The 6,057-nt window shown below is 31.6% G+C and overlaps 1 pseudogene; it reads right to left on the minus strand.

Moving 5' to 3' along the window:
• Positions 1 to 5,470: 5,470 nt before the first annotated feature.
• Positions 5,471 to 5,776, minus strand: LOC145791239 (auxin-responsive protein SAUR21 pseudogene; annotated as a pseudogene).
• Positions 5,777 to 6,057: the final 281 nt, after the last annotated feature.

Raw genomic sequence — 6,057 nt, forward strand, 5'->3', positions numbered from 1 at the left:
GAGATTGGGAATGTATGGGGTTAAAGGGTGTAGTTGAATTATTTATCACTCACCGAAATAAAATGTTGATTGAATATCCATTTGTGCATTTATTTTCTGTTTAGAAATAACTGCTTTGGGCTATCGGTGGAGGATAGTCGTGATTGTTGTAGACAATGCATGATGATTAGGCAAACGAAAACTAATCAATGGAATGTGTCATGGAATTTGACGGTTGATAGAATACATTAACTGTATGTATTGAATGATGGTATATAGAACCAATGTGTTTGTATACGTTATGTGTAGAGGAGGAGATGTGGGATGTACTCCGCTGTTTAGGGGAAGATGGGGGATGTACCTCTAAACCGGATAGTATTGGGAGAAGATAGGGGATGAACTCCGTAGATACAACTCATATGCTTGTCTAGAGAAATGAAGATAGAGCTCATATGCTTATCTTTGTAAAGTGTGGATACAGCTTATATGCTTATTTGTGAATGTGGGATATAGTTGTTATACTCATCTGTTGAGAATGTGGATATAGCTTATATGCTTATCTGTGAATGTGAGATATAGTCTTCATACATATCTGTTGAGATGATGATAGAGCTAATATGTTTATCTGTTGAAAAAGGGAAAATGAAAGGTAACTTGGACTCATAAGTCGTATGGCAAAAAAAAATGTGATTTATGTGGATGTATTAGTATTGGCCATCTATCAATTGCTAATCTTTTAGTCATTGTTCATGGTTGGTTTAGTGTATTTCTACTGGGCTGTGGCTCACCCTATATGGGAATATCATTTTCAGGTGCAGGTAGCATGCCACCTCCAAGGACATAGCTTGGGAGGCTAGATGCGAGCAGATTTTTGCTGTTTAGTTTCTTTTGATGTATTACATGTATATTCAAGCCAAGAGCTTAATGTGTAGATGAGTTAGCACTCTTTTGTTGTAACCAAGTGTTAACTTGGAAAGCTGTAAGCCCGCAGTGCATTTTGCTTTTGTTGTTAACATGTAATACTTTTGTAATGAAACTCTGATTAATAGAAGAATGTGGATATTTTGCATGTTAATGAATGTCTCAATTGAGAGTTTAATGTTATTATTTTGAGGGTGTTACACAAAAATTTATAAAATGAGTTTGACTTCTCTTTTAGTTTAATTGGAGACATCGTTTCAGTTTGGTAAGGTTATTTTAAAATCGATTTTGATAATTTGAATTATTTATTTTTTAAAATTTGTTAATTAAAGTATTCATATAAAAAATTAAAATAATTGAATATCAGTAGTTATATATTTAAATTATAGTTATTCTTGCAAACAAATATGATTAAAATATATAGTTATCGGTATCTAATCATTTTGATTTTTTGTATGAATATTCTACTGAACTAGTGCTAAAAAGTGAACTATTCAGATTACTAAAATAGACTTATCAAGCCCAAATATTCTTTCAAGTTAAGATGACTACTTGAAAGAAGTGAAACTCTTACAAAATCTATTAATGAGATCAATTTATAAAATAATATTGTTTTTAAATGTTTATTTATTTTTTAATATGTTGAACTCGAACTTAAAATTTGTTTGAAAATTGACTATTTTAATTAGTTTTTTAGTTTCTTATAAAAGGACATGTAAAAAAGTAAATAGAATGATATGATAATTTATAATGACTTGTTAACTATTTATCTATTTTTTTTCCTTCCCAAATAAGACCTTAGGTAGTAAGTATGTTTTACATATGCTAACTTAGGTTTGACTGTTGTTAATTCCTTTCATTTGTTCGGATATACAATTAATGAGTGTGAGTGTAGCTTGATATTCAATTTTACATTCGTGGGGTTTGCTCAAAGAGCTCTACCCATGTTCTCAAAATATAAATTTGTACCTTCGATGATAAGGCTCGTATTATTTGGATGGAAAATGTTTTGTGGCCCGAATCTGCTTGCCCCGAATGCCCCGAATGACCAAAACGACGTCGTTTTGGGCATTCTGTTTTTTTTTTTTTTTTTTTTTTCTTTTTTTCCGCCATTTTCGACCTCTGCAATGCAGAGGAAGAGGGAGAGAAAGAGAGGGAGAGGGAGAGGGAGAGAAAGAGAGAGAGAGGTCGCGTCGCCTGCGCTGATCGCGTCGCCTCCGCCGATCGCGTCGGCCTCCGCCGATCGCGTCTGCCTCGCCTTAGCCCCTCCTCCTCCATTTTTTAGGCCCCCTCCAGTCCTTCCTCCCCCTCCCCTCCCCTCTCCCTCCTTCCCTTCTTCGTCTTCCTCCTTTCTTCTGCTGAAAAAAAAAAAAAAATTAGGGGCATTCGGGGCGTCCCGTTTTCGGGCCCCCAATCACTACCGTATTTGGATTAGAACCAGCCGCCACATCGAGTTTGGGACCGGATATGAGATTGGATGGGTACGACTTGTAGTTTAAGCTGTGGAGGGAGCGACCTATAAGCTGGATTAAGACACTTACAAAAAATATCGAATACTGATAGTTGAGTAAAGTCACCAAAAGAGAAAGGATTATTACCAGGTTAGGGTTTGTTTGGGATGATCTTACACTTTTTGTCTTTTTACGAAAAAATGTGTAGAAAAGTAGAGAGATGATGTGATGAAAAAAAGATAAAAAGTGTGTATTTATTTAGGATAGCCAAACTTGACCTTAGTGTCGATAGAGTAGGCCATTGTGAACGTCCACTGCAAAGTGTGGTGGTATGTTACTGGTCCACATCAACTAACATATGCCTTGGTTGTATTCATATAAGCCTCTTGGGCAACCTCTCTCTACAAACTGCTTTTCAAAGATGAGTTTTACCCAAAAGCTCGTATCATTGGGTTTGAGTTATAAAAAATATCAAATGCCAATTAAAAATAATCAACTGATTAAGTGGCCAATCTTATTTTATCGCAAGTCTAGTAAACTTGGACATAAGCCCTATCTAAAATACAACTCTAACATACATATACAAACATAATTTTACAAAAATTATTAATGAGGTCTTGTTTGAGAATAGACTATTTTAGAAATTGCTTCTTTTTTTTTTCTTCTTCTTCTTCTTCTTTCTTTTTTTTTTTTTTTTGTGATTTATGTGTTGCTAGACCTATTAAAACTTATAATTTATTAGATTAATATGATTTTGTCAGAAATACGACAAGTGTGTGCTTAGTATAGTGTGTGTTTTTTAGGCCTTATTTGATTAACAAAATTAATAATGAGAGAATTAACAATTTATGAAATTGGTGTAAAATTGATTATCTAGGTAGATTAGTAGAATAAATAATCATTTATTATCCACGTTTATTTTGCAACTAATATGAAAATACATAATCCCAATTATATATTTATTTTGCATTATTAGTTGTCGAAATAAAAAAGTATTCTTAAATTTTGTTCAATAGAATTTTCATTGGAATCTAATCTAGATAACAAAAATTAACTAAACACTAGAATATGAGTCCTATGAATTAATAATCTCAATCTAATACTATAATCCCCCTAATCAACTAGGCTCTTAGGCCATGTTTGTTTGGGTGAATTAGATTAGGCGGGGTTAGCAGGCCTAAGATTGTTAGTCCTAAGATTATCTGTTCATTTAAATTGTGCATCTCATCCCATATTTGGATTAGCATGAAATTATGAGAATGGATAAAATCCTATCAATTTTGCAATTTAACGAAATTTGAACTTCTTCTTGATTCTCAATTTTGCATCCTATCTCTTCTTGAAATTCAATAATCACTCGTATAAAGGATACCATGTCCGAATAAACTATTAGTCTGGACCCTAATTTCCTCAACTAATAAGGTCAAGTTTGGCAAGTTGTCAAAAAGTCAAAAAATTATTCAAAAAGTTAAAAAGTTATCACTATTCACCAAAAGTCAAAAATTACGGCTGCACAACTCTCAATCCTAATTTTCTCCTACACACTAATTTATACAATTTTTTAATACACATTTTTCCATAAAAAGTCAAAAAGTTAACCCAAACATCTATATTTTTTTCCTTAATTTTTTAGTCCAAAAAGACAAAAAAGTGCACTTATTTAAGACACCTCAAACAACCCCTAAATGTCGAATTATGTTTTTGTTGAATTATTAATCTAAATCCAAGACAATATCCATCTTATAGAATTGAAAAACTTATATGATGATTTTTTGGAGAAAGGTTATATAGCATATATGATGATTTTGAATAGGAGTATTTACATATAAGTTCTAATTTATGAATTTATACTCTATTAAGTCATAACTAAGATTTTTTGGACTTTCAAGTCTCATTAAACTTTTTATAGTCGGAATTGCCCTTCAAATAATGATTGTTCATCATTTATGATTATTTATAAAATAACATGATAATTTGGCATTTATTTCGATTTTCAAAACTTTAAAATATCAACTTTAAAATTAAAAAAAAATTAAAAATTTAATGCAAATAAATAAATAAATAAATATTTTTTAAAAAATTGAAAAAACTGAATTATTTTTTTGTGTAAAACTGAAAATTTTGTATTTATAAAGAGCATGATGATGAACATTGATGTGCAAAAAAAAAAAAAAACTTTAAAAATGAAAAAACTGATAATGTTCTCAGTTTTAAAACTGAAAAAAACTATTAATATTCTTGGTTTTATTAGATAGTTAAATCAAACCAATAAATAGAAGGCTAAATACGTTTAATCTCATGCTCTATTTTTTTCATCAATTAGTGAAACAATTATTTGAAAGATTACTATACAAAATTGATAATGTTCTTAATTTTAAATTTTTTTAAAAAAAATGACAGTATTCTCAAGTTCATTAAATAGGACTTATTGGTTCAAAAAATATTAAAAAGGACCTAAACTACCATAACATTTATAAATAGAACTTTTAAATAATTAACTCTTTTAAATAATACTAACAAGTTAACAATTTGTTTTGATCATATCTTGCTTATTGTGTGAATTTGGGATATTTTTGTTGGATCTTTTGTTTTGTCCATTTGGAATATGAAATGTTCCTATTGGATATTTACAACATTCAAGGAGTCATTTCATTAGTAGTCTTTTGATCATTGAATCATACAAGCCACCAATAACACAAATCTATCATAGAATAAGATACACACGACACATCTTTTACAGAAACAATTACAGAATAAAATATAAGTATGCACATGTCTCACAGTCATAAAAGTATTTGTGTCTCATTAAATGCTAGGATTAGTGTTAAAGCATTAACAAACAAGCAGAGTAGAATAATCAGAAGCTGGACCAGAAATGGGTTTCATTTGTATATGATACAATTTGGTGAGAAAGGATTTTCTTTCCCTCCCCACTTAGTTAAACTACAATGGTGGATGAGTTTTTACATGAGTTTAAAACACAAGAAAAGAGAAGAGGGAGAGAGGCTATTTGCCAAAGCTCAAGGCCACAAATTCTCTGTTCCCGTGTGTCAAAACACTCAACTCTGTATTTCGGTATAACAGAGAATTCTTGACCAGACTTTGAACTGACAGAGATTTCAAGAAACACTGGTTAATCGACAAGTGAGATCAAGGAAGGTTTGTTCATTGCAAGGAATAGTGAGACCACCCATTGGATGATGAAACCCAAACTCTTCCTCAGCCTGATGAAGCAAGTCTTGAAATGAAGGATGGCTCAATACAGACACTGGAACCACAAATCTCTTCCTCTGAGACTCTCCTACATACACTGCTAAATGGCCTTTAGGAACAACATCTGATGACAGATTTCTAGATAGGATATGAGACTGAAGATTCAAAATTTGCTTGGCTTTAACAATCATGGACTGTAAATGAATACCCATTTGATTGTGTTGTTGATGTCGAGTTGAAATATTATTGAACTCTGGGGTGAATCTAAGTGGGGTTTTGAAAACAGAGGATCTTGAAACTGAAAGTTGTACAGGTTGAAGAAGAGGATCTGTGTTGCTTTGTATTTATAGTGCTGTCACCACATCTTTCTATTTTTTTCCAAAATTTCTGTTTTTTTCTATGTATTCTGGTGCAACTCAAAATATACAAGTTAAAACATATCTCTTGCTACTTCCCCATAATCAATTTATTTTAGCTCAACTATTGTCTCTGA

Source organism: Camellia sinensis, chromosome 5 (genome assembly GCF_055761805.1).
Source record: "Camellia sinensis isolate YWXY chromosome 5, ASM5576180v1, whole genome shotgun sequence".
NCBI lineage: Eukaryota > Viridiplantae > Streptophyta > Magnoliopsida > Ericales > Theaceae > Camellia > Camellia sinensis.